Source organism: Seriola aureovittata, chromosome 6 (assembly GCF_021018895.1).
Source record: "Seriola aureovittata isolate HTS-2021-v1 ecotype China chromosome 6, ASM2101889v1, whole genome shotgun sequence".
In the NCBI taxonomy this organism is placed as follows: Eukaryota; Metazoa; Chordata; class Actinopteri; order Carangiformes; family Carangidae; genus Seriola; species Seriola aureovittata.
This window is the reverse complement of record NC_079369.1, coordinates 29,451,616-29,479,386: the sequence shown is the minus strand read 5'-3', so window position 1 is coordinate 29,479,386 and position 27,771 is coordinate 29,451,616. Positions and strand designations below refer to the sequence as shown.

At 43.6% G+C, this 27,771-nt stretch overlaps 1 protein-coding gene across 6 annotated transcripts in view; it reads left to right on the top strand.

Moving 5' to 3' along the window:
• ptprfa (protein tyrosine phosphatase receptor type Fa) overlaps window positions 1-27,771 on the top strand; it is a 327,453-nt gene that overhangs the window by 136,669 nt on the left and 163,013 nt on the right. The window lies entirely within an intron of this gene.

Here is a 27,771-nt window from a genome sequence, read left to right as displayed (position 1 = left end):
ACTACTTCAGCATACTTTCAGCTATAGACTTCATTTAAACTTTAAAATATTCACAAGACATTCAGCTATTAAACTGGCATGGTGAATTATAACAGTTTTAGTTTCATGATTTTTTTCAGATCACTTTATATTGGGTGTGTGTTGCACGGAATGTTCAGGGCTAGAGTGGATGACATCATCGCTAGAGTGGATGACATCATCGCTAGAGTGGGAGAAGCTCTAAAATCTGTCAGAAAAAAATCCATGTAACTCGTCCTTACGGCCACATCGATCTTGACACATAATTTCTACCTCATTAGTAGACAAATTTGTCCTGTTGGGCGTACCCTCCAGCTGTCCCGTAGACTGCAATCCAAATGTAGGAGCTGATTTCAGGAGAAAACCAGAATTGACCCTTTTTTGTAACTTGCTCCTGTTTCTGTTTTTTTTGGCCCTAGAAACACCAAAACCACATAGACATGTTCAGGAGAGTCTTGTGGCGGTGATTATGTGATAATTTTGCTGATATTATGTACTGTTTTGTGTTAAATGGCAGGAGTTTGAGAGGTTCGCTGACCTTTTTCTCACATAGATTTTTATGAACTGTGTGTCTTCAACACCCAGACTCTCTCTCTTACATACGCACACACACACACGCGCGCACACACAAACCGGAGACACACACACAAACGTACACACATAAAGGTGGACAGGTAGACAGACAGACGGGCAGGTAGACACAGTTTCATTCAGGAAACATTTGTCTGTTAATTTCAGTTTGAAATCTAACTGACTCCACATTACATAGATTGTAATTGGTGGATTACTTTTGGAGCTTATTGTGATTGGTGAATTACCTTTGGAGCTCATTCTGATTGATGGATTACCTTCAATCAGTGTTTTCCAGGTGCTACCTTTTTCAAAGAGAAAGTCAGGTGGGCACCCAGTGAGACAGCTTTGTCACCATAGAAACCACTAAGTGGAGGGAATGGGCACACATCTGGGTCAAATGACCTAATTAGAGACTCCTGATATTTGTGGTGTTTATCAACCACAACCATTTCTGCAATGATTTTGTCACACCGTGGTGAGGTTGTCTTGTCCCGGTCTTGTTTTGTCCTGTCTTTTCCTGTTTTATTTTGAAAAGTAACTCTCCTCTCGTTTCAGGTCACTTGCCCTTCCTCATGTGTCTCAGTCTGATTGCCCTCTGAGTGTTTTCACCTGTTCCCCTTGCCCAGTGTTTAAATAGTCTGTCTCCCTTTGTCTTGTGCCAGTGTGTTTCGTCTGCGTGTGTTCACCCCAGCTCTTCGTCACAGCTCTTCGTCACAGCTCTTCGTCACAGCCCTTTGTCACGGCGTTCCTGAAAGTTTTGCGTTCTTCTTCCTCCAAGTGAGAGATTTTGAGTTGTAAGTTTATTTCCTAGTTTTGTGTCATAGTTTAAGTTTGCATAGCTTTTTGTTTCCTCCGTGTGGAGTGATCTTTTGTTTACTTACTTTTTATAGAGTAGAGCCTCCAGTTTGCTGGAGAGTTTTTATTTTACAGATAGTAGTTTAATAACCCATTGTGTTTTTCCTCCTTAGTGGAGTGATTATTATTTTGATATTTTTTTATAGCCTCTTTATATAGTGAGAATTAGGTTTGATAGCCTATTTATTTCTCCACTTATGCACCGTGAAGAAACAATAAAAACTGTCTATTGTACCCTGCATCTGTGTCCTGAGTCCTTGCCTGGTCGTGACAGATTTACACACATCTCAACTGTTTTTTTTGGAAATATGTGTCAGTACAGTTTTAAGGAAGTATTTGGCAGTTCATTTCAGTTTGTCATTCTAACTGACACACACACACACAAATCAGACACATAGACACAGGTTGGCAGGAAACATTTGGCTGTAAATTTCAGTTTGCAACCTAAATGACTCCACATTACATATATTGTAATTGGTGGATTACCTATGGAGCTCATTCTGATTCGTGGATAACCTCTAATATCTGTGGTGTTTATCATTTATCAACCACTTTACTCTAAACGTTCAGCTTCTTCAGGATATGTATCCTTTCCTTCAACTTTTTGATACTGTTCATAATTTTTTAAATAAGCTTTTTCTTCAATTTTTTACAATGTAAATGAATGGAGACGATGTTCAACCCCTGAAAAACTTGAACATCTTTGAAATTGAACTACTCAAGCATACTTTCAGATACAGACTTCACTCAAACTTTAAACTGTTCACAAGACTTTCAGCTATTAAGGGATTCTTCAGCTCGTTCATATATTAAATTAAAGTTTCTACTGTTTAGGATGCAGTCCATCTTACTTTTACTAATACAAATATTACTTCACATTTTTTAAGGCCTTTTATTACTACTTCCACCTTTGGCATTAAATAATATGACTTTCAACTGTTTCAACAGTATATTTCAGTTCTCAGCTTTTGCAGCCAATGGATTTCAGCTCCTCCATTTTATCAAAGCATTGTATTTCAGTAAATAAGAGATGCTTCCATCATTTCTCAACCATATCATCCCATTCAACTTTCAGCTTACAAGTTCTGCTTCAGCAATTGCTTGATCTACTTCAGCATTACTTCAGCAGTTGCATCAGCTTCCTCAGTGTTACGTCAGCATTGCTTCAGCAATAATAATAATAATAATACATTTTATTTAAAGTCGCCTTTCTTGGCACTCAAGGACACCGTACACAGTTACACAAATTGAGATTAAAAACATATTAAGAATTAATTAACAACAATAAAAATGAAATATAAAAATAAAAACAATACAAAAGTGACAGTAGACAGTAGCAATGATGGTTGGAGTGGGACCAAATCTCAATTTGTGGAGTAGCAATCTCCTTCAGCTCTCAGCATTTCCAACAGGAAATGCATTTTCTAGTTAGTGCCACGGGTGCTCAGCTCTGAGGCACTCCTCTACAGCTAGAATAGCTGAGAGGAGTGCCTGATATGCTGTTTCGGGTTTATTATTCTTCCGCCAAATTTCGGCGCGTAACTCGTCGTACATCAAAACGTGCGTCTTGATCCCGAAAGGGGTGCTATGACTTTTGGTGTTAAAATTCAAATTTTTCCCAAAGTTATTCCCAAAAAACTGGGAATAAATAATGCATTAGAAATGCATTGGAATTTTCTTTAGAAACCCACCTTTTTTCTACAAAATTGCACCTTTTTTCTGAGTCACCCAGCTCTCTCATACCTGCACGTAGAAATGTGATTCAAACTATAAAACGGAGGAAAACTTCTGCTCTCTCAAAAAGACAGGAACTGTTTTTACATAACATGTAAACTTTTCAAACTGTGAGCACTCAAAGGAGGAGTGCAAATCACTTTTTCTTCAAAGTTAGAGTGAAAGCGTCAGTTGGCTAGAGTGCGTGAAGCAGTTAAAAAATAACCTTTATTTTTATTTTTAACTCGAGCTCGCGGCCAAACCGTAAAAAGGAGACAAATAATTAATAATAAAATAGAGACTGTAGAAACTTCTGGCTTCAGTGTCTGTCACGGTCTTTTCAGTTTTTGAAAAGAAGTAACGGTTTTCTCATGATTTGCAGTTGTTTGAAGCCATGTAGAAGCCAAATTCTGGGCAGATTTTCACATTGCCATGGCAACGGCAGCTGCTGACCTGTGTGCGTGCGTGCGTGCGCCTAGCAACCAGATAACCAACTCTCCAAGCTCCGCTAGCTTCACATTAGCCGCATGTTAGGTCTTAAATTACATTTAGTTAGGTCTTAAATATGTAAGTCCATTTACTGCTTCCTTCGTTGCTTTATTTTTTGTTTTGTTAAAAGAGTGAATGAAGTTGTGACGGTCTCCGCTGAGACAGAGGAGAGGAGAAGCTACTAGCCCTCTCTCGCTGTCACTTCTGGTCGCGTTGCTCTCCTCCCAGTAATGTTAAATTTAGCAGAGAAAAAAACATAATAGTGGTAATTTAAATAGCGGTTCATGGGATTTATTAACCCTCAGGGGTCCCTCTGTCCTTTTTTGGACATTTTCTTCACTTTTCTTTTTTGATTTGCTGATCATTTTGGCTGTTACAGCTGAAGGTATGGATTTCTGCAAGAAAGTGTCTTTTTTGAAATATTTTTAAAATCTAATGTCAGTTACTGTTACAGGTCTATTATACACTGGTAACACATTTTGTTCCCCCTGGGGTTCCTCGCGTCCAAAAAAGGACACACAAAGAAAATGCTATAAAATCATCATATATCAATATTTTTTTCTGCTTTTTTTTGCATAAATCTCTTAAACCACTTCAGTTCTGCTCAAACCTACCAAATCTTTATTAGTTTTCAGGATTTTAACCCTTTAAATGCCAGTTTGAAGACATGTTGCCTCTTGTTTTATTAAAAAAAACAACACAGAATATGAGATATTTCCCACATAATACATGATGGAGGGATGTGACATTGTTTTATATCAGAGTCTTTTATATCAAGACATTTCTCAAAACCAGAATATGATCAGGGTGACTTTTGAACACTGGAAATAAATCATGTACTCATCCCGGCAGTAGCCCCCGTGGCACTCAAAATTTCCCTGGAATTTTCTAGTTAACTTTTATGCTTATTACTCTCAAGTGTGAGAGCATATACTGTACTATATGTGTGAGTTCATGTCACATGTTCATCTGAGCTGTGTCTTCCAGTTGCTCACAGGTGATGTTTGTTAACAGCCTGATTGATAGCCTATGAGGGTTACAAACACAGACACACACACACACACACACACACACACACACACACAGAGATCTGCTAGTTACTTTAGCTTAACAGTTAGGAGTAGCTTCTCTCTGTCTCTCTCCCTCTTTCGCTCGCTCATTGTGGTGTTGTTGTAACTGCAGTGTACAGGATTGCTATATTTATTACATCTTCAGCAATGTCTGCTGTCTTTAGGCACAGCTCCACTCACTAACTGGAGCTAACCTCACACTCCAACTGACAACATTCCTGAAAATTTTCCTCAAAAAAGTCAGACAAGCTATTTTAAATCCCACAATTTTCAACCTTCATTGGTAATTTTTCAAAATCAAAAACATCAAAAATGTAGACTTTTTTTGTCCTGTATCACCCAGTTTTGTTCTCATTCTGATATCTTTTGAGTACCCTCCACCCCTCCCATTGACTGCAATCCAAATTCAGGGGCAGGTGTTACTGGGCAAAAATGGGCTGATTCTGATGGGCTAATTAAGCTAATTAATTAGCCTTTTAACTCAGGTATGAGAGCAACTCTAAGATAAATCAACACAGTGTATTTGCGTGTACTTGTGTGTGCGTGTTGAGGTGTGGTTCTTTGCATTTGTGTCTCTCTGTATATGTGGGGATAATTTCGTTAAAAACCATTATTGTTAGGTCTTCGGTTGGCTTTTCTAACTGGGAGCGTGTTGACCAGAATAAGAAGAGCTGCAGGTAATGTACCGACTATATGACCACCTCACATAACCCCATGTCAAATAACTAGAACTATCCTTTTAACAGATGACAGCTATGTTATTACTCCAGTATTTAATACATCTGACATTTTGTTTGGTGGCTGGGCCAGGCCCAGCCCGAACCGGCTACATGGGTTCGTCTCCCAGTGGGCTCACCACCTGCAGGAAGAGTCAGCGGGATCCGGTGCAGTGTTGATTGGGCAGCAGACCAAGGCGGGGGCCTTGGCAGTCCGATCTTCGGTTACGGAAACTGGTTTTTGGAACATGGAACGTCACCTCTCTGGCGGGGAAGGAGCGGGAGCTTGTGGAAGAGGTTGAGCGATACCGGCTAGATATAGTCGGCCTCACCTCGACACATAGCGTGTTCCAGAACCCAAGTCCTTGAGAGGGGCTGGTCTCTCCTCTTTGCTGGAGTTGCTCCGGGTGAGAGGCGGAGGGCTGGGGTGGGCTTTTTGGTGTCCCCCAGGCTCTCTGCCTGTATGTTGGAGTTTACCCCGGTGGACGAAAGGGTTGCGTCCCTGCGCCTTCGGGTCGGGGATTGGGTTCTAACTTTTGTCGGTGCTTATGCACCAAACAGCAGTTCAGACTACCCGCCTTTTCTGGAGTCCTTGGGACGGGTGCTGGAAAGTGCCCCGAAAGGGGACTCCATTGTCCTACTGGGAGACTTCAACGCTCACGCAATGACAGCATGACCTAGAAGGGTGTGGTGGGGAGGAACGGCCTGCCCGATCTGAACCCGAGCGGCGTTCAGTTATTGGACTTCTGTGCTAGACACAGTTTGGCCATAACTAACACCATGTTCAAACATAAGGATGTCCACAGGTGCACGTGGCACCAGGACACCCTAGGTCGCCGGTTTATGATCGACTTTGTAGTCGTATCATTAGACCTGCGGCCGCATGTTTTGGACACTCGGGTGAAGAGAGGAGCAGAGTTGTCAACCGACCACCACCTGGTGATGAGTTGGATCAGATGGCGGGGGAAGACGCTGCGCAGACCTGGCAGGCCCAAACGGGTTCTGAGGATCTGCTGGGAAAGCCTGGCGGAAGAACCCGTCAAGATGATTTTCAACGCACACCTCCGGCAGAGCTACGATCGCGTCCCAAGGGTGGTGGGGGACATTGAGTCCGAATGGGCCTTGTTCCGCTCTGCTATTGTTGAGGCGGCTGTCGCAAGCTGCGGCCGCAAGGTAGCTGTAGCCAGTCGTGGCGGTAACCCCCGTACCCGCTGGTGGACACCAGGGGTGGGGGAAGCCGTCAGGCTGAAGAAAGAGGCCTACAGGGCGTGGTTGGCCTGTGGGTCTCTGGAATCAACTGACTGGTACCGGCGGGCCAAGCGGAGTGCAGCCACGGCAGTTGCTGAGGCAAAAACTCAGGCGTGGGAGGAGTTTGGTGAGACAATGGAGGAAGACTATTGTTCGGCTCCAAAAAGGTTCTGGCAAACCATCTGGCGGCTCAGAGGAGGAAGGCGGCAACTCGCTCACACTGTTTACAGTGGGGGTGGGGAACTGCTGACGTCAACTGAGGATATAGTTGGACGGTGGAAGGAATACTTTGAGGAGCTCCTCAATCCCACCAACACGTATTCCGTGGAGGAAACAGAGCCAAGAGACCTGGGTATGGATGGTCTAATCTCCGGGGCAGAAGTCGCTGAGGTAGTGAAACAACTGTGCGATGGCAGAGCCCCGGGGGTGGATGAGATCCGCCCTGGGTATCTCAAAGCTCTGGATGTTGTAGGACTGTCTTGGTTGACACGCCTCTGCAACATTGCGTGGACATCGGGGGCAGTGCCTCTGGAGTGGCAAACCAGGATGGTGGTCCCCATCTTTAAGAAGGGTGACCAGAGGGTGTGTTCCAACTACCGGGGAATTACACTCCTCAGCCTCCCTGGTAAGGTCTATGCCAGGGTACTGGAAAAGAGGGTCTGGTCGATAGTTGAACCCCAGATCGAGGAGGAGCAATGTGGTTTTCGTCCTGGGCGTGGAACTGTGGACCAGCTCTTTACCCTTGCTAGGGTGCTGGAGGGAGCATGGGAGTTTGCCAATCCAGTCCACATGTGTTTTGTGGATTTGGAGAAAGCTTACGACCGTGTTCCCAGGGGCTCCCTGTGGGGGGCGCTCCGGGAGTATGGGGTGGATGGCCTCCAAGTCTGAGGCCATGGTTCTCAGCCGGAAACGGGTGGATTGCCCGCTACAGGTCGGGGGGAAGGTCCTGCCTCAGGCGGAGGAGTCTAAGTATCTCGGGATCTTGTTCACGAGTGAGGGTAGGATGGAGCGGGAGATCGACAGGCGGATTGGGGCGGCGTCAGCAGTGATGCGGGCGCTGAATCGGTCCGTTGTGGGGAAGAGGGAGCTAAGCTGGAAGGCGAAGAGGGCCGTCTGGACCTCTTTGCTGAGGCTGCTGACCCGGATCCGGATAAGCGGGAGACGACGACGACGACATTTTGTTTGTGTCAGCTACAATAGTTGAAGAGGAATTAAAAAGGGCTGGAGGTTTACTAGGGATGTTTGATTTTGCGATCCAGAGTTTTCACCGGTACAGGCTGGCAGCATGGTCCAGCCCTCAGGATATTTTATGAATGTTGAATAAAATATTACTCCTCCCCATTCCCCCACCCAGTCAAAAAGTTAAAAAAATGTTCTGCATTTTTGCCAAACCCTTTCAGGCAATGGCCTCTCATTAACATCTACCATGTTCACCTCCTCAATTTCCGACTCCAACTCCTCCTCTTCAGTGTCACTGTCCAGCCTTGTTGAGGATGGCTCTGTGTCAGGTTCAAAGAGCCTTAGGTTTGCCTGAATGGCCACCAGTTTTTCCATTCTCACATTTGTGAGCCCGTTGCTAACTTTTGTGTGTCTGTTCCCGAACAGTGACCAGTTGCGCTCAGAGGCGGCTGATGATGGTGGGATTTGGAGGATAAGGGAGGCTACAGGCCCTTGGGCCTCAGATCCACAAAGTCCCTTCCACCAGGTGGATGTAGATATGTGCTGGCATGACTGCCAGAAACCATCCCCTTCGCAAAGGCCTTGCTTAGTTCGATACTTCGCCAAACTTCCCAGAACTTCCAAGAACTTTTCCTTTATCAAGGCCCAGATGGTAAGACATGGCTGTAATGACAGCGTAAGCACCGTTAATCTTCTCCCCAGAGTGTATGCCCCTGTCATATTTTGGGTGCAGTATGTACGCTGCTGCATGCACCGGCTTCACTCAGAACTCCCGACGCTTCTCCAATGACTTGACCACAGCAGTTTCCTCGCTTTGAGCAGTAGGGAAGTGGGCAAGACCATCTGGATTTCTTCTTTGAGGTCAGCAAAAAGACACAAAAAGACCCACTTGATAAGATGGCATCATCACCCTCTATCTTGGCAATTGCTGCTGCAATTGGTTTGAAAATTCTCAGGCTGCTCGTCACTCTTTCCCAGAACAAATCTTCTAACAGGATTCTCTTGATGTCACTTTCGATTCCTGCAGTCTGGACTATGGCCATCTCTTGCAGAGATTCCTTTCCCTCCAGTAGACCATCATACATGATGACAACGCCACCCCATCGTGTGATGCTGGGGAGCTTCAGTGTGGTACTCTTGTTTTTTTCCTTTTGCTTTAAGAGGTAGATTGCTGAAGCTACATGTTTGCCCTTCACATACTTCATAACTTGCTTCGCTGTCTTGTAAAGTGTGTCCATTGTCTTCAGTGCCATGATGTCTTTCAGGAGACGATTAAGAGTATGGGCAGCACAGCCAATGGTTGTTATATCAGGGTAGGTCTCCTCCACGTGTGCCCAGGCAATCTTCATGATTGCTGCATTGTCAGTGACAAATGTGAAAACCTTCTGTCTTCCAAGGTCATTAATGACTGCTTTCAGCTCATCAGCAATGTAGGGGCCTGTGTGTCTGTTGTCCTTTGTGTCTCGGCTCTTGTAGAATTCAGGGTTGAGGGGTGGTGACAATGTAGTTGATAATTGCTTATCCCCAGATGTTTGACAACCCATCAGAGATGACTGAAATACAGTCTGCTTTGACAATGGCTTGATTGACCTTTGTTTGCAATCCAGCATATGAGTAGATACCGCATGTCTGGTTGGGGGGGTGTATGCTGGCCGGAGAACATTCAAAAATACCTATCAGGGGTGTGCCAGTTGCATAGACTGCACGAGCGAAACACTCATCTGCATTTCTCTGGCTACGTTCATCCATCAAATCAAAGAATCTTCTGATACCAGAGGGACCAGGAGCTGATGAGAGGGTATCTGACACTGATACAGCAGGTTTATTTTTCCCTGGAGTGGAACTCTTGTCTGCTCCATGTTTTGAGCCTAGAGGACATTTTTGGCACTTTTCAATATGCTGCTGCATTTTTGTGGCATTCTTCACTTATGTCTTTAAAATATTTACACATATACAAAGACTTTCCTTTAACATTAACTTGTGTAAAATGCCTCCACACTTTGGAAGGCGAATGTGGCATTTTTCTGTAGAATAAGATAACAAAACAATTTGTAAAAACATTAATGCAATGGCATGAATAGATATATAGTTAGCTAAACAACTGGAATGGTCTTCAGAAATATTTTACAATTGATGTTGTATAAATTCTTCTATGGTTACAGAAAACTGTCTTGGAGGAGGCAGAAGAAACAGTATCACATTTGAGGTAGCTAGCATCATGATAAGCTAGCCTCTTAAATGGTCAATGAAATGGTGCTACCTAGCTTACATTTAGCACCTAACTTACCAGCTAACTAGCTACTGAATATTGTATGAATACATTTTCATTTAATATTTTCAAGTTCAACATTAATACCATAGATCAAATAAAGACATCATCTGTGCATGTAATGGAGGAATGCACAGTGCATGTAGGGGTGTGGCCTCAATAGCCCTGCAGGTAAGCAGTGTGCTATGTGCATGTGATTGAGGAATAGCATAGATATTCAAGTGTACTTGCATTAAATCTGGTTGTTTTAGCCAAGATTATGCTACAATATATTTTCCCCAACTATATTTAAGTTCTCTGTTAAGGGCCAACCTTCAAATTTGTAAATTTCCTGTTTATTCCCGTTTATCCCCAACTTTGAAAATTCTCGGAATTTTGCAACCCTATTCCAGACATATTCAATATTGAATGATTCTATTATCTGTACAAGCAACTATGCTATGTTTAAAATATCGGAAAGGATGTTAGAATTGTCCAATCTCCAGATCCAGGTCTTATCACAAACCACAACAGTGGGACAATCCACTGAGTTTTCCCATTGGTCGTTGCTCTTTCAAAATGAGGTCGAGAGGCTCTGTATTACACACAAATAAAAATACAAACATTTCATTGCTAATTCTTCAGATGTACCAAAGGTGTGAAGTGTAAAGCTGTGGCCTGTGAGTAAAGTCCACAGGCCTTTGAGACACTCAGGGGATGTATCTTCAAAGGCTCAACTTCAAAAACCTCCTATTAGCATCTTATTAAATAATGTGTATGTGTGTGCATGCCTATGTGTGTGTATGATACATATAATAGCATAGGGAGGCAGAGATACATGATAAATGCAAATAAATCCTTGCAACAAATTACTCTTGATGAAAACAGTGAAGGTCAGTCTGGAGAATGGAGCAGGTCATGGAGTGTGTGTCAGGCAATAAATGTATATACATACAGGCAAATGAAAGAAAACAGCTATATTATTGACTGGAGAAACATATGGATGTAAATGTTGCAGGGACAAGTGCATACTGAATGGGTACCAACAAGGCCTTCACAATCAGCCGGCTATGGGAGATTCAGGTGATAACTGCCATCCTGCAATTTCATATTATGTCAAGTGTGACTTTATAATTGCAATGTTTCTTTAGTTTTTTTTTACCTGGCATATAACATAGTATGTGGTATCTGTCTGTACTGTCTGTGGGCATCTCCCAGTGTGTAGAAGTCATAGTGTGAGAATTTGGTTGTAAATGTCTGACAGTCATGTGGATGCAGACTGGCTTCATCATACTGGTGGACATGTCTCAGCGAGAGAATGGATCACCTTTTTGGACTGAAGACCAAAGATTTCACCGCATTGTCTGTCTTTGTCGGACAGGCCAAAATCACAGTGTATCTTGGTCTATATGGGCAGCTCTCCACCATTGTCACCAACTTAAGGGATACCATTTAGAAGAATGCCATTCACCACTCCAGTAGAGTTTAGAGACTTGTAGAATCTATGCAGACCTCCAGAAGCTATTCGAGAGACTTGAAATTTGTTGATTGGTATTGATTGCATATAACACTTTGTTTGGGAATATTTTATACAAAAGCCTATAAATATCTGAAAATATTATCACAAACATATTGTTTTATGTTTATTTAGAAATACCCTGCCTCTCACCCTGCAACGTTGCAAAAGAAAAGCAGAGATGGATAATCAATGATACATGCATATATATATTATATATGCATATATATATTGTTTTGTAAATAATGTGTCAATAACCTACATTGTAGAAAAGCAGTGTGCAAATGTTCTAAGTGCCCTGCCAAGATCTCTGTTTCCCTTCTTGTCCTGCCCAGCCTACCCTCCCCTCCTCTTTCCTCATACTGAGACGCTTCCTGGCTCTTTAAATTTGCCAGGAAGATCTTATTTAGAGCATATAGCTTCTCCAGAGAGGCACTCTGACATCTGCTTGATTAAAGTGATGGACAGAGTTGGGGAAGGGCTGCCTTTGAGAAGTTATAAGGCACAGAGAGGCATGTTTGCCCTTGTTCCAAGCCTCACATGTCAGCCTCCGTCTACCCAGTCCACTCTGAAATGTTGGCATTATTGAAAATGCCATTGGCCTGAAGTTAATGTTTGTGATACTGCATGAATGTCAAATGTCTGCTCAGTGCTCTTTCTCTAATGGTTGTCGAGACTGACATTGGTTAACTTCTCCCAAAAGCTGATCATTTTTTTTAAGCAGCTTTACTCCGACCACTGAAATACATGCTCTCAATCCAACCACAGCAATCATAGGATAGTTCTGATAATGATCCAATATTTATCTTTATTTTACCATGTCATTTCACATAATTGATTCCTTCCATAGGGAAAGTGATACTCTGCAGAAGTGGTTTGAGAAGTTTTATGGATGTTTTGATCCTTTTTTCTATCATACCTTGACACCATTGGAGCACATCATTATGTTTCAATGAGATGTTTGAAGCTACTCTCAAGAGCCACATTTCAAGATTTTGGTCTCTAATATTGAAAAAGAGAACATAACATAATAACATTAGTAAAATACAGTCGAATCAGATCTGCATTCCTAGAGAAGGTGTGTATCAAATCTTTTGCAAAATTATGGCCTGTATTGCAAAGGTTATCATAATGATGAAGGCAGTAATTAGAATTTTCTTAATTGTAGTGTTATATTAGAAGAGGAATTCTCTTTCCCTGGCTGCTGCCATTCTCAACAGCTTGTACAACACCTGTGTATCAAGCAAGTTGATTTGTTGATCCAGCTGCTGTTGGAAGGAAGGAGGGTAGAAAAAGTAATAGTGTTAAAGAAAACAGCCATGGGAATGTTTCCAAATAATTCTACTCAGGGGTCATGTTCCCCTAATGTATCAAATATGGAAATTTGTCTCCCCAATAATTGCAATTGGACAGATATGTTATGAGATCAATCCAGAAGCTGAAAAAAAAAGCTTATTTGTTCCCTTCAATATTCATTGTTAAAACAAATGCACAGTGTGGCATTCACTGACAACCTCCAGATTCATGTTGGTGTACATGTCAGCCAGCAACAGTGAACACAGCTGTGTGCTTTTTAGCTGTTTTGTATCTTTTGCTCTTGTTAAAGCGATAGTTCAGTTTATTTGATGTGAGGTTGTATAGACAGTGTGTTACCTGCACCAGATTCAGATCTGCATGCTTCGAGTTAAGAGACCTGACTGGCAGCATCAGCACACCAGCAGAGCTATGTGTTGCTGGGCATGAGGCCAGCCATTAAGGAAGTTCATTATAAGGACATGCAGTGTTACGGACCCACAATTGACACTTTGTGACTCTTCCCACCATCAAACTGTTAAATTGATAGGAAACAGAGACAAAGGACCCTTATCTCACAAACAGTCCCTGCATTTAGCATGCCAGAGAGACACAGAACCAGACCAAAGGTCAAAGGGTCAGCTCCAGAGGATCAACCAATGGACACCAGGCAACTGGAGAATATAGGCAAAATCTCCAGTTTGTAACAATAAGACTTTGTCCAATGATATTTGATTGTTTTGTGTATAGGACAAGTAACAACAAAAGGACTGATTATCACTAAGGTGTGAATCATGGCCTGTCTGTGCCATGCATCAACACACACATCAACCTCCCTTCCTCTGTCCCTCTATAGATAAGAGTCATAAACTACAACCCACATTCCAATCCTGGGTAGTGACCAGCAGAACTCTCTTCACAGACACAGATCTGAGGAAGAATGTAAAATTAAATATCTATGATTTCTGTAACTCATGAGATGTTCCTATGCAATAGTTTAATCCCAAACTTCTATCCCATAGAATGTTTGAAATGTAACATGTAGATTTTAAGACAATGTCCTTCATGTGACCATACTGTCAGCATCCTTCACACAAGGTAACACACACTACATGACATCAAGAATATCCATATGATTATTATTATTAAAGTCAAATTACAGTCAAAGTACAGGCTCTCTGAGTAGCTTCTTCAGCAGCAGACTTTTACATCCTCGCTGTAAGAAGGAGAGGTTCCGCAGGTCCTTCATTCCAGCAGCTGTCAGACTCCACAACTCCTGCTCTTCCTGACCATGTGCAAACTTGCACTTTTTCACATACATATCGTGTGTATTGTGTATATTGTATTTATTAGTGTATATTAGTGTATTTTTGATGTATATTTCCATAGATGTTTATTCTATAGATGTTTATTTTCTGCTGTGGTAAATTAATTTCCCAGTTGTGGGATAAATAAAGTTAATCTAATCTAATCTAATCTAAAGAACTGCTGTGTAATCCACATTTAAAGACTACAAGCTTTGGGAAATGTTTATATTGTTGTTTGATCAATTAACCACTTGTATCATAATTAATTCCAGGTTTGAAGGATGTAATATGAAATCAACACTCCTATTACTCCTCTCTGCCATTATTAGTGCAAATAGTCATATATGTTATTTCATTCATTGTTTTGTGGTCATGGTGGAAGACGGATGTGCGAGTTTATAAGTAAACTATAGAATTATTATTCCAAAGTTCAGTGGAAAAGTACTCTCTTCTCCAAGTGGAAACACAGGAGAAGATGGGTGACGCCCCTGAAACATGCGCCAGCCCCCAGGGGATAAAACAGTCGTGAACAATTCACACATGGTCAGAGGAAGGAAAAAGGCCCAGGTGCGAGAAGCGAGAAACAAAGCTAAAAGCTAGAGGCTGAAAAGCTGAAGCTAGAAGAACGATGCAGAAAATAGAAACTGAGAACTTTGCTCAAAGCTCAGAGTCCCGGCTCAAAGCCCGGCTCTGTAGCCATGGAAACTCTTAGCTCTAAGCTGCCACAAACTCATGGCTTTTAGTCATTTTTGCACTTTTCGCGTCATTTATTTTTCTTTGCCACAAGCTCCAAGTAACATTATTTTTGTCTAAACGCGCGATCCTTTATTTTTATAAGCCAAGTCAAGACCAATTGAACCAAAACAACAAAACTGCCTCATCATCATCAAGTTTTCCTTCTTGAAGATTTTGACAACTTTAAAGTCATCTGGTCAACGCCAGTCTCCTCTAAAGTTATCCAACCAAAGTGAAGAGCATTAGAGTTTATTCTGCATCAACCCGCAAGAGACGCCAGCAGATAACACCTCTGCCCGACCGCCTGCAGAGAAGCCAACCAGAAATCAAGAGAGCCCGAGACAGAAAGTCTGATAAAAGATTGATAAATTTGGCAATGAAGTAATTCATTGTTGTCCTCCCAGAGGACTGGTGCCCCATTTCAACGAAATGAAATAACGAAATTATGGTGTTAACGCTACATGTTCACACTGAAGTGAAAAAGCCCTCTAATGTCTGTAGTAGTTATGAAATGAGCAAAGGAGGCAGGTGACTGTTATATAGCAACATAGGGGGGAGATCAGGTGGATGGATTTGACAAAACATTGGACTTTTAATACAAGAGCCCACTGTTCATTTCCTGTTTCCAGTCGACAGTGTTGTTTCTTTTATCTATTCCCGTATCGCTTGTTATGGCCCAAGCACCGAAATGAATCACCTTTTTGAGGGCCTCCCATGCATTAAATGTAATAAAACTTTGCACATGCATCAGGCCTGGTGAAAATAAACGTATTTCATGGGTCTTGCACATGGGTGTGGCAAAAGAGCTTGATAGTGCCCCCTACAACCAACCCGACAAAACTTTTTCTACAAATTTCTACATGCAAAAATATTGGTAGGCACATGAAATATGCCAATATGTACAAAAAAGCCTCCCATAGCCTACACCCAAGAGGAATTTCATTTGCAATTTAAGGATCACGTACTTTAAGGAACTCCTCCTAGAGAATTTATGAAATCATATTTTGTCAGTCTCATCTTAAGACATTTGCGATGTTATATTGTGCAGCAAATTTCGAAAGAGGAAGTTTTGGTAGCTCCATTATACTTTGTCCAATCTGCCTCAGTCAGGTTTTGCTATGAAAAATCAACTTGCTATAACTCCAACATGCATCGTCCAAACCGCCCTAAACTGGCCTGAACACATCTACATGCCAATATAATAATAAGTAATTATCATAAAGCCCCCTTGTGGTGACAGGAAAATTCATGTTTTACAATTTGATGTGCTCCTCCCAGCAGGTTGATCACAGTCACCCCAAACTTGGTCAGGAAATGCTTAAGAATTTGATGATGCCTAACTGTGAAAACTGTGAGTTTTTGTGGAACGGCCTGCCCATGGCAGCAAAGTGAATTTCTTTGTAAAAGTTGTTTTAACTCTAGCACACATTGTCCTATCTGCCCCAAACTTTTTATGTTTGATTAGAGACCTGGCCTGAAGACATTTCTATGCCAATTTTCAGTAATACTCATAGCACCGCCCAATGGCAACGCAAAATATCATGTTTTACTTTTTGCTGTACTCCTCCTAGCAGGTTCACAATAACCACCTCAAACTTGGTCACAAAATACTTCAAACCTTGATGATGCTAAATTGCAAACAATTGTGAGTTTTCATTTAAGGCCGTGGTTCTTGTGGCCCAGCAAATTCTGCAACAGGACGTTATTCCAACTCACTATCTCACTTTTATATTTTGTCCAAAACTTGGTCAGAAGATGCTTAACTCATTGATTATGCTTCACTTTCAAAATTGTAAGTTTTTGCTGAATGGTCTGGCTCTGGTGGTGGGGCCAATTTTTATCTTTCATGAAACAGGAAGTCATACTGTAAAGAACTCCCTCCTAGAGAATTGATCATATTGACTTTAAAATTGTTCAGATTTTTCATTGAAATGGCAAATTTTGAAACAGGAAGTTGTGATAGCTCCATTATACACTGCCTGGCCAAAAAAAAAGTCCCCACCTGGATTTAACTAACCAAATAGGTACGAGCCTCCTATTGGATAATTACTGCATGGGCAATTATCTTTCAGCTGGCAACAAGTTATTTAACCCCAACTGGTGCAATGAGTTGCTTCTCATTTCTTAAACAACCATGTCGAAAGACACATCCCGTGGTCGTGGAAAAGATGTTAGTCTGTTTGAGAAGGGTCAAATCATTGGCATGCATCAAGCAGAGAAAACATCTAAGGAGATTGCAGAAACCACTAAAATTGGATTAAGAACTGTCCAACGCATTATTAAAAACTGGAAGGATAGTGGGGACCCATCGTCTTCGAGGAAGAAATGTGGCCGGAAAAAAATCCTGAATGATCTTGATCGGCGATCACTTAAACGTTTGGTGAAATCAAATCGAAGAAAAACAATAGTAGAACTCAGGGCTATGTTTAACATGCACAATGCGAAGGGAACTCAAGGGATTGGGACTGAACAGCTGTGTAGCCTTAAGAAAACCATTATTCAGTGAGGCTAACTGGAAAAAAAGGCTTCAATTTGCTAGGGAGCATAAAGATTGGACTCTGGAGCAATGGAAGAAGGTCATGTGGTCTGATGAGTCCAGATTTACCCTGTTCCACAGTGATGGGCGCATCAGGGTAAGAAGAGAGGCAGATGAAGTGATGCACCCATCATGCCTAGTGCCTACTGTACAAGCCTGTGGGGGCAGTGCTATGATCTGGGGTTGCTGCAGTTGGTCAGGTCTAGGTTCAGCAACAGTATGTGCTCAAAGAATGAGGTCAGCTGACTACCTGAATATACTGAATGACCAGGTTATTCCATCAATGGATTTTTTTCTTCCCTGATGGCACGGGCATATTCCAAGATGACAAGCTTTAATTTATTATTGTAACCGTGACGACGAGTTACTAGTTATTATTTCTCAATGATTTTAACAGATCATCTGTGGCATTTCTTTTGCCGCCTATATCAGGAGACCAGTGCGGATTTCTCTAAGACTGCAAGGGAAGCTCAGCTTCCCCTAAAATGTCAACAAAATAAGTGGTCAAATATGTTCTGTTGTGTGAACATTTCATTGACTAAATATGCGCTAGAACACGTTCATCTTTTGTTCAGAATCAGCTCCTTATCACAGGTAACCGACACGACTTCTTCTCATTCATCCCCGCAGCGCCTCAGAGCTTTACACAGTGTAGACGCCGAGCGTCTGCTGACTTCAATGGGGAAGCAGAGAGTGGGTTGTTACACTGCAGCGAAACTAGACGGTCATTGGATAAATGCTGGGCTTTGTCCCGCCCATCGGACGCTCAGCGTCTCTGGGGGTCTATGGGACAGTGGGCTGGCCCGGACGCTCGGCTTCTGCATGATGATTGGATGATCTGTCTGAGGCTGAGTCCCTTTTTGATTGACAGCGAAATGAGAGAATCAGCGATCTTGAAGTATAAGCATCCACCGAGGCAGTTTTCAAGTTTTTCATTCCGTTGTTCGGAGTTGATCTGGAGACGTTACTGATCCTCGGCGACTTTGTCTTTGTTAAAAACGACTAGCGTTGTGTTTGGCGACTCTCTTCTGTCACTCTGCGAATTTACATATAAATAAACTGACATTTTATGATGTAGGCCGAAAATGAGCTTCCCCTCCTTATAAGACCAGCAGCCGCCACTGCAGGAGACCCTCCTATGGGTCTTATCACAGGCCCTGTCCAGACCTGCACGAGCAGTCTCAAGCACTGCTGGCTCCAGTGTCTGGCAAGTTATTTGAAAACTCAGTATTGAAAAAGTAATTACAAATTAATCTGCAGCAAACGTTACTTTACTTTTGATACACAGCTCAGCACTTTAAAATGAAAAACAAGACGTCGTAGTTTAAAAATTTGGATGGAATTACTGACCATCCAGAAGGCAGCTTACCCTTGGTGAGCGCATCACCCCCATCACACCCCACTTAAACTCTAAACAGAGGTGCCTCCTGAAAATATGTACCTGTGGCCATATCAGCCAGCCAAGAACACACAAAATTTAAATAAGACAACTTTGAGATTACCAGGAGTAAGAGTAGAATAGCGAACAGCAGCCTGCTTCTCTCCTCACCTCTCCATTGTTCCCTAGAGTTTCATTTATTATCCGTCATTATAGGATATATCCTCCCCTCCTCACAGCAGAGTGGCACAGAGAGCTTGTTAAACTACATGCTACTTGCCATGGTTCTTTTTAAGGGAGCATTAACATTGAGCTAGTAGTTATCATTACATACAGCACTGAATATCTAGGCTAACTGAAAATCCTATAATGGAAAAGTTTAAATGAAAATGACCAAAATGGAAAAGCTGTATAGGAAAATTGAGAAGGATATATCAATAATGAAATGGACAAATTGAAGGGTCTGGAAATTTGACATCATGTTAGACAATTCAACCCCATCCTGGGTCTGTCTTAATAGAAAAGCTGTTGCTGAGCTCAAGTTCCCCAGAAACGGACTGCTGGGGCTAGTCAGCCCGTGAACAGGAACAGATTGCTGGCTTGGGACTGGAAGGCTGCAGGCTCCTCAAAATCAAGCCAAATTGACTGGAGGGCAGGCTTAGGTGCCGGCTGAAGGCTAGCATGTGGTGGCCAGCATGACTGGAGGCTAGCAGGCCAATTGCTACCCAACTGGATGACAGACTGCGAGGTAGCCAACTAGAGGCTAGCTGACAGGGAGGCAGACTGCAGAACTGGCTTGGATGCAACCTGGAAGCTACGAGAACCAGTGTTAGCATGACTGGAAAACATGCTGTAGGCTAGCAGGCCTGGAGCTAGCCAATTGGAGTTCTGGCTGGAGGCTAGCTGAATGAGAAGCTGACGGGAGGCTAGCAGGCTGAATACTTGCCGACTAAGAAGCAGGCAGCATGGTAGAACAGGATGAGGAAGTGGCAGGCTGAGGCAAAGTAGAGTTGGCCATGATACCAGCCAGGTCATGTGTAACAGGTGGAAACTGCCTGTGTCGGTTCTATCCCAAGCGCTACTCAGAGGAGTAAACCACACCCACCCAAATATGCCAACACGCAAGAATTAAAAGGTTAGGCTCTTTTTATTTATATCAAAAGAGGGTTTTAAAAAGTCTAGTTTGGAGAAGGGGGGGTAGATGGGCACAGGTGCATTCAACCATCCAGGCAGGAAGGGGGAATCGTTGGTTAGAAGGGCTCCAGCACAGATGGTCCCCCCTCTCTCTCTCTCTCTCTCTCTCTCTCTCTGAGTGAATGGCGGTGTGAGAGGAGCGGTGTGTTGCAGAGAGCGTTTGTGAAAGTTTGTAAGTTTTTTTCAAACTTTTTCAGATTTTTCTTCCACTGTGTGACTGTTGATGAGTTTGTGCTCGTTTTGTCTGTCATCAAAGTTGTGTGAGTTGTGTATTTGTGGGACTATTTGTGTTTTTGTTTGGCGGCTGCTGCCGCGGCCTAGCGGCCGAGTATGGCGGCGCGAGGCGTCTCCGGGTTGGAGAAGCTGACTCGCCGTCACGCCGTGAAGCTTTCTCCGGCTGTCGGTGTGTCGGTGGAGGACTGCAGCCTGGCTGTGGGGGCAGTTGTGGGGTACGGCAGTGTTAAATCTGCCTCCAGGATGAACAGTGCTGTGGTTATTTTTCTGGACAGTATTGATAAAGTGAACGGGCTGGTGGAAAGTGGAGTTGTGATTAAAGGAACTCTGACTCCGGTGCTGTCTCTGGTCAGCCCCGCTAAAAAAATTATTATTTCTAACGTACCTCCGTTTCTGAGGAATGAGATGCTGGAGAAGGAGCTGAGCCGACACGGACAGTTAGTGTCGCGATCAGACTGATCCCTCTCGGCTGCAAGTCTCCGCACCTGAAGCACGTCATGTCTTTCAGAAGACAGGTGTTCATGATCTTAAAAAACAATAACGAGGAACTGAATATAGTTTTTAGATATCGCATTGAGGATTTTGATTATACTGTTCACGTGACTTCTGACACTTTAAAATGTTTTGGATGTGGAGCGGAGGGACATTTGATCCGCTCGTGTCCAGAAAGAGCGAGTGTCCGTCAGGCTGCTGCGTCTGCAGCAGAGACTCCTGTTGGAGCTGACGGTCCAAACCTCACAGAGACACAGGGAGCAGCAGACACTGACCACAGTGTCTCCAACACTGACCAGAGGCATCAGGAGGAGCTCAGTGTTCAGGCTGAAGGACAGGAGCAGCCAGGACACACAGCAACCAGTGTGGCTGAGTCTGTCCTCCAGGACGACTGTGTGATGGACGACGACGTGTTTCTACAGTCGTCTGTCAAAAGGAAGAACACGGAGACTAGAGCCAACACAGCAAAAGCTAAGAGGCTGGCAAAGAAAGATCTACAGTGTTCCTCCTCTCAGCTAGAGGAGAACCCACAGAACCCACAGAGTGACACACAGAACCCACAGAGTGACGCACAGAACCCACAGAGTGACGCACAGAACCCACAGAACCCACAGAGTGACGCACAGAACCCACAGAGTGACGCACAGAACCCACAGAACTCACAGAACACACAGAGTGACACACAGAACTCACAGAACCCACACAGTGACACACAGAACTCACAGAACCCACAGAGTGACACACAGAACTCACAGAACTCACAGAGTGACTCACAGAACCCACACAGTGACACACAGAACTCACAGAGTGACTCACAGAACCCACACAGTGACACACAGAACTCACAGAGTGACTCACAGAACCCACACAGTGACACACAGAACTCACAGAACCCACACAGTGACACACAGAACTCACAGAACCCACAGGACAGTGACAGTGAGGAGGAGAACATGCAGGTGGAAATGCAGAGTGGTTATTCCTTTGTGAGAGTCAGAACCTTCCTCAAAGAAACGAAGGGGATGAGGGTGAAGGTTGAGGAGTATTTTCCTGACCTGCAGCTCTTCCATGACTCTGTCAGGTTGTTCTTGAAGAACGCAGGGAGAGTCGGGCAGCCGTCTTTCACTGATCCCGAGATCTTTAGACTGAAAAAACTGTTGCTGAAGGTTCGAGCTACAATGGCTAATAATGAATAAGTTTAAGTTTCTGTTCTTTTATTTACTTCTTTTGTTTTTGTCACGATGTTGCTTTATATTAAACATGTGTGACTTTAAACTTGGCTCTTTAAATGTTAATGGAGCTAGAGAAGATGTTAAAAGAGCCTCTCTGTTCAGTCTGATTAACATCAAGAAGATCAATGTCATGTTCCTGCAGGAAACTCACAGCACTGCTGATAATGAATGTGACTGGAAGAGGGAATGGAGTGGGGGGGCTGTACTCAGTCATAAGAGCAGTAACAGTGGGGGAGTTGGTATTCTCTTCTCTAAAGATTTCTTACCTTGTTCCTACACTGTTGATGAAATCATTCCAGGTCGGCTGCTCAAAGTATGTGCTGACTTTGAGAAAGTGAAGATGGTTTTTATTAATGTGTATGTTCCCAGTGTGGGTTCAGAAAGACTGTTGTTTTTGGACACTTTAAAAGATGTTGTTAGTGAATGTAGCAGTGAAGAGCATCTGTTTCTGGCTGGTGACTTTAACTGCACAGAAAACCCTTCACTGGACAGGAACCATCGGGAACCACACGCTGCTTCTAACAGTCGGCTCATTAAGCTGCTGGAAACTTTTGAACTGTGTGACGTTTGGAGACATTTTAATAAGAATCAGAGACAATACACCTGGACTCACTCCAAAGATAATTTTTTATCTCTGGCCAGACTTGATCGCCTTTATTGTTATGAACATCACATTAATGTTTTTAAAGGTTGTTCTATCAGTCCGGTTGGTATATCTGATCATTCCCTTGTACATTTTTCCATTTTTATAAAAAATGTGAAATGTAAAAGTGCGTATTGGCACTTTAATGTCTCTCTGCTGTCTGACAATGTATTTAAAAATGTATTCAAGTGTTTCTGGGACAATCACAGACAGACTAGAGCTGAGTACAGTTCCTTGCAGCAGTGGTGGGATGTAGGGAAAGTTCAAATCAAGCAGCTTTGCCTACAGTACACTTTCAATGTCACAAAGGACATGTCCAGATCTATGAGAGCTCTGGAGAGAGAAGGGGTGGAGCTGCAGGATTTAGCAGACTCCACAGGAGAACGAGAACACATTCAAGTTCTCAAAGGCAAAAGATCAGCTCTGTCTGACCTGCTGGGTATTTCTGCACAGGGTGCTCTGGTCCGTTCTCGTTTCCAGAATGTGGTTAAAATGGATGCTCCCTCTCATTTTTTCTTCGGTCTGGAGCGTAAGAATGGTCAGAGGAGGCTGATACACTCTCTGCGCTCTGACACTGGGCAGCTGCTGCAGGAGTCGGCTCAGATCCGTCAGTATGCTGTTGGTTTTTACCAGGAACTTTACAAGGCGGAGTTCCAGGAGGAACCAGAGGTGGCGCTGTCCTTCTTTGCGGGCCTTCCTAAGGTCTCTGAGGGGGATAATGCAGAGCTGGAGGCGCAGCTCTCTGCTCAGGAGCTGCAGGAGGCCCTGCAGAGCCTGCAGAGCGGGAAGGCTCCCGGGATTGACGGTCTTCCTGCAGACTTTTATAAGACTTTCTGGTCCGTCATTGGTAAGGACCTGTTGTTGGTTCTCCAGGACAGTCTGAGAACAGGGAGGTTGCCTCTGAGCTGCAGGAGAGCTGTGCTCACCCTCCTCCCAAAGAAAGGAGACCTGCAGGACATTAAGAACTGGCGTCCGGTGTCTTTACTTTGCACGGACTATAAACTGTTGTCCAAAGTATTGGCAGGTCGACTGAGGAAAGTGATGGAGCATGTCATTCACTTAGACCAGACATACTGTGTACCCGGCAGGTTGATATCTGATAACATTACTTTGATTCGGGACATTTTGAACCTCTCTGGTTCTTTGGGCTGTGAGCTTGGTCTGATTTCTCTAGATCAAGAAAAGGCTTTTGACCGAGTTGAGCACCAGTACTTGTGGCGGACATTGCAGGCTTTTGGGTTCAGCTCTGGTCTCATAGCCAAGATCCAGGTCTTGTACAATGACATTGAAAGTGTACTTAAGATTAATGGTGGTTTGAGCGCTCCTTTCAGAGTCCAGAGGGGAGTCAGACAGGGCTGCTCTTTGTCAGGCATGCTATATGCACTGGCCATAGAGCCATTTCTGCACAAGTTAAGGTCACGGGTGTCGGGTTTTTCTTTTCCTGGGTGTGAACATTGTTTTAAACTGTCTGCATATGCCGATGATGTTATTGTTTTTATAAAAGACCAAAGTGACATTAATGTTCTGGAGGGCACTGTGAGTGTTTTTAATAGACTCTCTTCTGCTAAGATGAACTGGGGAAAAAGTGAAGCCTTAGCAGTCGGAGAGGGACGGATTAACAGGCTGATTTTACCTGGAGGCCTCGTGTGGAAGAGAGGAGGACTTAAATATCTCGGGGTTTACCTCGGAGATGAAGCCCTCTCTTCCAAAAACTGGGAAAATGTTCTGGAAAGGGTTGAAGGTCGACTTAAAAAATGGCAGTGGATTTTACCAAAACTGTCTTTTAAAGGTCGGATCCTAATCATCAACAACCTTGTGTCCTCTATGTTGTGGCACCGGCTGGCGCTCACGGACCCTCCTGGGAACCTGCTGTCCAGAGTGCAGGCAGTCATGGTGGACTTCTTTTGGGACCGTCTACACTGGGTCCCACAGAGTGTCCTCTTTCTGCCCAAGGAGGAAGGGGGACACGGTCTGGTCCACCTGGCGAGCAGGGGGGCTGCTTTCAGGCTCCAGTTCATCCAAAGATTCCTGACTGGACCCGCTGACCTGCTTTGGAGACCTGTAGCTCGAGCCATACTGGAGCGGTGTGGTGGGCTGGGTCCGGCTGAGTCGCTGTTTTTAATGGATCTTAATGGATGTAAGTTGGACAACCTGCCATGTTTTTATAAAGGACTTTTCAGAGTCTGGGGGTTGTTCTGTAAGGAGAGACCAAAGGCCGGTGTCTCTTTGTTCTGGCTTCTGAAAGAGCCAGTGGTTCACGGGACTCGTCTCCGGTGTGAAGCTGGGCCGACCCTGCATCAGAAACTGTGTGAGGCCCAGATCCTCACGCTGGGCCGTGTGGTGGAGGTGTGTGGCCCACGCCTGGACAACGCCGCAGGTCTGGCCTCACGTTTGGGGATCAGGTCAGTCAGGGTGATCAGTCTCCTCCTGAGAGGCTGGAAACAGCAGCTGACTCCCTCTGAACTGTTTCTGATAGCTGCTTATTGTAACGGACTGATTCAGCCAGATGTTACTGATCCTCTGCCAAACGTGAACATTGTTCCTTTTTTTACATGTGATGGTTTGTTGTTGAAGCTGAATGTTGCTGATTACAAACTGAGCAGCATGGTAAGTAAAACAATGTACTATCTACTTGTAAAAGTTTTAAACCAGAACAAATTGAAAGGTCGAGTTGACACTCCCTGGAGGACTCACCTGGCCTTGACAGAGGCTCAGAAACCTGAGTGGAGCGCTTTGTACAAACCACCATTAACAAAGAGGGTGGGGGATTTACAGTGGAGGGTTCTGCACGGTGCTGTTGCTGTCAATGCTTTTGTTTCTGTCATTAATCCAGATGTTGCTGACACCTGTCCCTTCTGTGCACAGAGAGAGACAGTTTTTCATTGTTTTCTGGAGTGTGGTCGACTCTTGTCTCTGTTTCAGTTTTTGTTCCAGATGTTTGGTTTGTTTGATGAGTTTTTCTCAAAACAGATGTTCATCCTGGGTTTCGGATACAACAGGAAAGGAAAAATCAAATGTAAATTGTTGAACTTTTTGTTGGGTCAGGCTAAAATGGCGATTTACCTGAGCAGAAAAAATAAGTTGGAAGACTCAGCAGATGTTGATGCAACAGTTATTTATAAGTTGATGTTAAAGGCGAGACTAAAAACTGATTTCAGTTTCTTTAAGTTAGTAAATAATGTAGAAGAGTTCAAGAAGACATGGAGCCTCAAACAAGAGCTGTGTTCTGTGGAGAACGATGAGCTGGTTTTTGGTCACATGTTGAAATGAATTTAATTTAGTTCATATTGAAATTTTGTCATTGAGCAAATAAATGTGGTTTGAAAAATCAAAAAAAATCTCTCTCTCTCTCTCTCTCTCTCTCTCTCTCTCTCTCTCTCTCTCTCTCTCTCTCTCTCTCTCTCTCTCTCTCTCTCTCTCTCTCTCTCTCTCTCTCTCTCTCTCTCTCTGTTGACAATAGTCCAGTCCACTGACTCTCAGTGGCTGCTCTAGGCTCCGGCCCGCCTATCCGACTGTCGAGTCCTCAGCACACAAAAGGAAAAAAATAGGTTGCACTCCACACAGTGATAAAGAAAAAATATTAATATAGCATGCTCGCCAGGGCTGAGTCTCACAGCACTCCACTGGTCCGCCGGTTTAGCTGGTCAACATAACAGTTTACTCGAACGAGTAGAGAGAAATGTGGCTGAGAGAGAGAGTCACTTAGCTTTGGTTTCCTCCAGATTCCTGCCAGCCTGGGTCCCCTCCACGGCTGTTTCTTTTTCCCCTCTGTTCAGCAGCCTCCTTGCTCCTTCTGCAATCTCCCCGTCCCCCCTGTGGTCTGATACCTGCAGTTATATATACACACCCACACATCTTGTGGCCCAATCACCACATACTCTCTGCCTCAACACACCTGCTTTGATGGGCGAGTCAATAAGTGGCTGATTGGTTGCAGCTGGAGGCAGCCATCTTGGTGCACCCAGTAAATCCTCCCCTGTCACCTTGTGACACCTGCATTTCAAAAGCCAGGGTTTGGACAAAACAAGATTTTGAATCAACACCTGAGCTACTTCTTTCTGCTTGATGCCAGGGGCCTTAAACCAGTACACAATAAGTCCTTGGATGCAGCGTTGCACCCTGTTAAGTTCCTCCAGGGAAATCTTTAGGTCTGCTGGGTTCATCTTGGTCAGTTTGTGCTGTTATGTTTTAGGATTTCATGACCCAAATGAAGACTCAGAGGCAGAGCTGGTATAGTTCAAAGATTTATGCAACATTGAAAAAACAAAAGTCTTACATTGATGCAGAAACAATCCGATCTCGGGTGGCAAGGAGTCCAAAGTTCATTAACACAGGCAAAAACCCAGGAACATGAAAGGGTTACTAACAGAAACACAAGGACTGAACAGACAAACTGATAAAGACGACTGGGAGCACAGAGACTAAATACATAAGGTACCGACAACAGGGTGGGGTAGACAATCACAAAAGCGGGAAACTACACAACAACAGGAAGTAAAACAACACAGAAGAGATTATGAATTTGGGGAGCCCTCTGCAGCTATTAACTTCATACAGAGTGAGATGTGATTTTTAAGGGTTTGGGATCAGTCCAGAGATTGAGGCAGAACAGTACAGGTAGACAATGCAGGTACAATAACCTGTAGGTAAATAGTGTAACATGCATTTAATATGTGAATCCTCTATATATGTAAATAGCACATATTATTGTGTTTTTATAAACAGCACATTAATCTTTTCCCTTATTTATTGGTTGTGACCATAAATCATGTGTAATATATGGGAGGGTAGGAGCAGTGTTGACACCTTGGCTGTTACTCTGTCTGTTCTCAGCAGCATGGACAGAGGTGTGGAATAGGATTTTCAGCATATGTTTTTACTATGTTTCACCCATAATTCAGCAGGACTAGCATTTGCCCACACTAGGTTTCAGATTATGTGAACATGGTCAGGGCTTTTCTCAGTCAGAATACATTTCACTCTGCATCACCCTCTCTCTTTTTCACATAGATCCATGACCATAAATTCTATAGTGGGATTAGTCATGCAGTGACCCAGAAATATTTACATTACAGCTGGATTTTACTATATTGAATTTTCTG